Source organism: Desmodus rotundus, chromosome 1, assembly GCF_022682495.2.
Source record: "Desmodus rotundus isolate HL8 chromosome 1, HLdesRot8A.1, whole genome shotgun sequence".
In the NCBI taxonomy this organism is placed as follows: domain Eukaryota; kingdom Metazoa; phylum Chordata; class Mammalia; order Chiroptera; family Phyllostomidae; genus Desmodus; species Desmodus rotundus.
The window spans coordinates 169,215,965-169,223,154 of NC_071387.1; positions in this window are offsets into that span (position 1 = coordinate 169,215,965).

The window sequence follows — 7,190 nt, forward strand, 5'->3', positions numbered from 1 at the left end:
CTGTTCATGTTTGGGTTTTTTTTCCCCTCTTTTCCATTCTCTCTCACCCCAGCCCTCAGAGGTGACACAGCAGCAGCAACATGCTGGTAGTAGTAGCCAGACAGGCATTCACACTTCCCAGGGAGAGGAATCTTTCTGTCTGACCGGAGGAAGAAGACAGGGTGAATTTCTCTCTCTCTCTCTCTCTCTCTCTCTCTCTCCTGCCAGTACTTGGCCTTTGGGCCTTGGTTGGAGATATAGTAAAGAAAAGTATACAGCAGAAGGAGGAAAATAAGACCCCAGATTTCTGGCCAGAAGACTAGGAGTGAGGACCCCAACAGCTGGAAAGTATTAGAAAGCTCATGAAAAAGAGAGAGTGCAGAAGACAGAGCCTATAAAGTTATAATCCACATGGATTAAGGATTCAAATCTGAAAGGTGAAACTTCAAACCTATTAGAAGAAAACAAACAATACATTATTTGAACAAAATAAACCAAACCATTTTTATTTTTAAAGCAAAGAAAGAAAAACACATCAGTAATGAGTGGAAAAAACAACTATGTGACATTTACACAATGGAATACTACTCAACCGTAAAAAAGAAGAAAATTTTACCCTTTGCAACGGCATGGATGGACCTGGAGAATGTTATGCTAAGTGAAATTAAGCCAGTCAGAGAAAGACAAATACCACATGATCTCACTCCTGTGTGGAACTAATGAACAAACTGAACTAACAAGCAAAATAAAGACAGACTCATAGAGAGCAGGCTGACAGGTAAGTTGGGGGCGGTACGGGGAGGAGGGATTGAGCAAAAAGGAAGGACTCATGGACATGGACAACAATGTGGTGATTATGGGGGGAGGGGACATATGGGGAATAAATGTTAATGGAAAAATACAATTAAAATTATTCATTTATTTAAGTCACATAAAAAAAAGAAAAAGAAAAACACAAAATTTGCCACAGTGTTTATCGCAAAGGATAGAGAGGAGGCATAAAAGTTACTTGTACTAGTGTTGCTCATATTACTTATGCTTTATAGATTATGTACAAGTCATACCATTTTGATGTGTTACATATATATAAAATTTAATACAGAAAATAAAATATAAAAATTGAAATAATACTATGTGACACAAAATCCCAAAGATATTTAAAAGTATATGCATTTATAAATGCAAAGAAAAAAATCTGGAAGAAAAAAATATCAGAATGTTAGCAAGTGGCTATTTCTGAGTTGTAGAGTTTTAGATGTTTTTTCTGTTTGTATAATTGTATGTTTTCTATAATAAATGTGCAATGCTTTATAAGTAGACAAATTTGCTTCTTTTTATCTTCAACGCATATGGGATTCAATTTACTGTACTCAGTTATTCCCCAAACCCTGTTTATCTCTGCACTGCCTCAGTACAAACCTTAAAAAGGACCCATAGATATTCTCTGCAACAGATGTCTCAGATGCCTTTTCATGTTTTTATTAATGATAATAGTAACAATGATAGCTGGCATTTGTTAAACACCTACTATGTGTTCTTATGTTCTAAGTAATTAGTGAATAAATTCAGTTAATCCTTACAAAACCCCGAGAGTTGATAGTCATTTTCTCATATTACAAATATAGAAAAGGAGGTCCAGCATGCACTTAAGTCACTCAGTTAAACTGCCTGTCCAAAACCACACAGCTGAGAAGGTGGTTTCCATCACCATCAGCAAAGAGAAAGCCACAATTCCATATTTCACATCTAAGTCCTGTTTTAGGGCAGATTTTCTCAGAAATAACTTGGTGAGATTATCCTACATACCAGCAAAAAGGGGGGAGAGGACTCATGGAAAATTTATTAGATTTCCTGATCTAATACATTTTAAAAAGCAGTTGTAATTACTACGGATGACAGAACTTCCTGGGCAAAATCAGTATCTGTCTCAATGAGCAGTGTTTGGCTATTCTCGGTGTCATCGAGACAAGCAGAGATCTGGATGACATCAGCGGTGGTCAGAGCTGAAAGAGCCCTCAGCTTCACCGGGCCCTGGGGACGCCTGCAATTTGGTTCACCTTCAAAGAAAAGGACCTGAAATTCATTAGCTGTGCTGTTGACTGCTAGAGAAAGTTTCTGGGGCTATTTCCCTCACTCTCCCTGTGGGTATGTATTTTATCTTTCATGTTGACACAACCGTCTTACTTGTCAAATACAATGGGAAATAGATGCTATTGATTTCTCTCAGCAACATCAGGCTGGGATACTGAGGCCATATCAGTCCACAGATGTTTTTCAACCAAAAGCGGCCTGAGTCATCACCAAGCAGCTTATTTAATTTTATTCTAATAAAATCCCCAAACTCCCTTCCTTAAAAAAAAAAACAAAACTTTATTTAGTTTTATTTTAAGAAAGTAAGCATCTCAAATCCATGATGGCAGAAAAATGAGGGTATATTTTTGGGGGCTAGCCTGAGAAGTCAGAGTTCGAGTTTGACCAGGTCCAGAGTGACCACGAGGCTGATGGCTTGGGTCAGCCGCCAAGATGGGCAGAGCCACACCCCAGTGCAGTAGGTAAGGAGAGAGGATAGTCAAGGTAGAGAAAACATCTACCAAGGAACCCAGTGTAATTATAAGACTCCTTCAAGATGGAAGAGGAAACCAGAAAGATGAAGCATGAGCCGGACTTTGCCTGATGGTGCTGGCTCTAAAGGTGGAGGAAGGGACCATGAGCCAAGGAGAGGGGGCAGCTTATAGAAACTGTAAAAGCAAGGAAATGGATTTTCTGAATTGACTGTTGGACTTGCCTACAAACATAATTCACTTCTTCTTGTGAGCCACGTCCACAGCCCCTTGTAACAAGCATTCTCCATCATTCCATTCCCTGTGCTTTTCTTTATTTCTCTTTTTCCTCAAATAGAGCAGAATGTAAAGGCCTTGGTGCAGGTGTTGGCTCATGCCTAGCCTGTGCCTCAGGGACCCAGAGAAACACAGCATATCCTTGACCGTGTGCTTCACTCCAAAACCCAGCATGCCCTCCACTCTTTTATTCTTCTGACTTTGAAGAACCTTGAACCATGTAAAAGTACTTTCTCATACAACAAATATTTATTGCACTTCTATCATGTTTTAGGCATTATGCTTCTCTCGGGGATCAAATGATGAACAAACAGACATTGTCCTTGTCCCTGGAAAACTATGGAGGGAAAGAAATAGTGAACAATTAATTATCTAAAAAATAAAAGCAAACACTTAAATAGGCCTGGTTTTAAGTACTTAACACACATTAACATTTTATTTCCCCAGCAATCCTAAAGGTTGTTATTATTTATGTCTCCATTTAACAGTTGAGAAAAATGAAGTTCAGAGCAGTTAAGTAACTTGGCCACGTTTGTCTATTCAAGTAGCAAAGGAGCTAGGATTCAAACCAGGGTTTAGATTTTGTGTTCTCAGTTTTTTAAATGTATTAGCTTTTTGTAACACCACAAATACATATATTCCCCATACTAGCCATTTTTCTTCTGCAGCAAGATCTATTTTATCTAGAGTGACAGGTGAGAATTAATATTGGCGGAAAGCAGGACAAAGGAAAAATAATCAGGGTCAAAAGCTGACACTAAGCACAGAAGCCCAGTATAGTTTGGGGTGAAACTGTTGTGGTCCTAGAAATGAACACCAGTCTTGGATTCCACTAACCAGTCACCAAAACTCTGCCATCCGCATTGGCCTCCCCCAGAGAAGTGTGACTGCTCTGCAGGCTGCAGTTCTGGGTAAGCATACTCTGGCCCCAAAATGGGTCCCTGACCTCATCAAAATCAGATCCCGCCTATCACATTCTCTCCTAGAGCAAGAACTGGGATCTCAGCCTGAGACTCACCTACAAGCACAGGAGACTGCATTAGCGGTATGAGATCACCAAGAAACCTGCCCTCAGCCAAAAGACACTTCCTCTCCTCTCCAAACTCAGAAATGTCCAGCTCCCTGGTGGGCACTGCCCCAAAGCATCAGCTGCAGGAGAGGTTTGAAGTGTGACTGTGAGAGCCCCTCTCTTTGTGTAGGACTTTTCCCCGATGGTATCTCCTAAGCTGCAGATTCAGTTCGGTCTGCAGAATACACCAGCGGGTCTAAGAAGGAAAGAAATAGAAAAAAGTGAGACCACCCTAAACTCTCTAGCACCTACCTATTAAGACAACCCAACTGTGCCTCTGTAAAAAAAAAAATGACATAGAGGATAGAGTCAAAACAATATGACCAGATAGAGCTTTGCCCCCAACTTCCTGTGAAAAAGCCCCGAATGGGCAGACTGGACCCTATTTCAGAGGGTCTCACTTGGACTGAGCTGGCTAGCCTAAGCAGCCCGAGTCGAAACCACTGGAGTGGCTTCCTTGTTCCACTGTCTCTAGGGCCATACCCTCTCTTATTCCTGGAGATCTCACCAGCAGTGAGAAGAAACAAGGAAAGATAAACCTGTAGAAAAGCATGCCCCAAAAGGGGGAAGTCTTCCTTTCCTCTAGGGTTCCCAGTATTGGCCTAAAGCTACCTCCCTCGAGATCTTCCTAGGGCAGAGAGGAAGAGGCCGCCTCCCAGGGAGCAGAAGGCCCCAGCCTAACCCCCTGTGCTGGTGTGGGAGTCCCCAAGGAGACAGCTCCAGCAAGGTCTTTCACAGCCAACACCAGGAGCCAGCCTCATGGGAAAGGTTCAAGAAGGAAAAGCCCCCCCAAGTCTTGAACAAAAACAGGAGTGATAACTGTCTTGCTATTTTCCATTTTACTCATGACTTACACAAAGTAATAATAAACTTAGAAATTAAAAACTAAAAAAAATGTAAATACTTAAGACAGTGCTTATTACTCAGATATTTGTTGGATGAATACATATATTCCCTTCTTCCCACCCAAGAAAAATTGCTAAACCTCCAGAACAGGTTCAGGAACCTGTAACTACACACTGGCTCCAAACACCTAATAAAACTTTGGGCACATTCAGCCTCAAGCCGCCCTGCATTTAAGAGACTAACACCGCCTTGGAGAGACTACCTCCAGCTGCCTTTCTGCTGCTTCGCGCTAAGAGGATGGGAATGACCTGACGGTCACTCAGATGCAAGAGTGACACTTTGCCAGTATGTCCTGACACGTCTGAGGCAAATCCTAAAGAAGCCAGTCTCCAGCACACACAGCCTAAAAAATGATGCGCGTTCCTTTATTTATTTATTATTATTATTATTTATTTATTTATTCATTCATTCATTCATTTATTTATTTATTGGAATAGCTAACCTTTAGTGAATACTTACTGTGTTCGGGTATTGCTCATATATTTTAACTCATTTAGTCCTCTTGGGGTCAAAAAGGTCAGAGCAAATGGGGAAAAAACGGCCTTTTTAGACAGCGAGTCATGGTCTGAGCAGGGCATCAGTGGCTTTACAACTCTCTCTTGCTTTAGAGGGCTGTGTCAAGTTCTTGGTGTGACACTTTAAGGTAGACTGCACCTGTACTGCCCGAGACATCCCAGGAAAGGCGATCCCATCCCCTCGGTGAGAGAACAGGCTGAATGACAGCCACACCAACATCACACTGTCACTGACATTCAGAGAGCATCTTCGCCTGCTTGCTTCATTTTATCCCATTACGCCTACTTCCACTCTCTCTATCTCTGCAAAGAAAGGGTTCAAAGGAATTCAAGGCAAAACGCCCACCCCTGGTTTATTTATGAAATATGGTCTGTCTCTACTGCAATAGGAAGGGAATTATTTTTTCCTTATCCTGAGGGATATTATTAACATAGTGATAAGTAATGAAAAGCAGCAGGCAGAGTTCGGTAAATTCTTAATGGTTTCAAGCACCCAGAGAGCAGAGAGCGCCTGCATGCAATTGTCGTGGGTGAGAGGGTGGAAGTGCTCTGAGGAAGCAGGAGTGAGGGACACAGAACCAGAGCTGTGTGTGTGTGTGGCTCTGCCTGCCAGAATCTGCATGCACGGTTTCAGCCTTTCTCATCCAAACAGGCTGGGTTTTCATGCAGAGGTGTTCATGTATTAAAAGTGGGAGTGTGTCCCTCTGGCAGATGAGGGATGTGGTCAGAGCCTCCCTATTATAAAATGGCTAAGTGAGAATTAAGCCTGGTCCCTGGACCTATTGGAAAATTGTGGGCAGGAGATGACACACATCTCTTACAGCTACCATGGAGTTTGGGGGCCAGAAGGTAAAACTGAGCACTGCATTAGATCAATGTGGAAGTCTGCCTAGAGAGTGCATCCAACATGGCTTATCAGAGCCAAAGGATTGGAAACAAATGTCAAGAGCTGAGATACACAGAAAAAGGGGGATCACTGGCAACCTGGGAAAATGAGAGTAAAGAGCATCATGTGGGAACAGGTGAAAGAAGAGAGAGATGATCTGGACAAATGCCCAGGGCAGAGGGCTCTAGTGCCACAGTAGGAATCTTCTCCCTCCCTCGGTCTTCCTGTATGAGTCTCTCTTAAACAGAGCCTTCTTGTTACATAAGATCATAAGCTCCTGGAGGGTGTCAGTTTTGTCTGATTTCTTCTCTGCTGTGGTCCGGAGGCCTAGCAAAGTGCCTGACACAGAGCAGGCGCTCACAATGTTTGTTAAATAATAAATAAAGGGATGAATGAATAGATAGAACTATCTAATCATGCTGGACACTGCATAAAGGGAGGAAATATTGATAAGCATTTATTTCAATAAAGCTGCATCAATTGTAAGTTTGAGTAACAAAATTTTCTGAAGAATTCATTGGAGAGCAGGAAATGAGGTTTCGCCACCACACAGCAAATAACTGGATAAATGTGCATTAGATATTTGTCTTCTTCCCTAAATTCTTTTTCCATTTGTCTTCTCTTTCAGCCTTTCTCCAACACAGCACATAGATGCATGCTTTTTCTGTCTTTCTCCTGGTCCTTACTGAGTGCGAAGTAAAAATGAGAAGTTCTCTTTCTTATTTCGTATTTTTTAAAAATCACTTCTCTGGTTGGTAATCATGCTGTGATCTGAAGAACGAGAGGTGTCACTCCCACATGCCGCCTCAGAGCCTCTGGCGCTCTTCCTCCATTCGGGGCTGTGTGTGAGCCTTACAGGTCTCCAGCCACTGGCGTGTGTCCATGGACCTCTGCTGGGGGCTGCGGCCTACTTCTCCAGGATGCAGATTAAGTCGGATTACTAATAGATTCAGTCAGACATTAATTGATTATGTAAAAATAGGGTTATTTCAATAAAT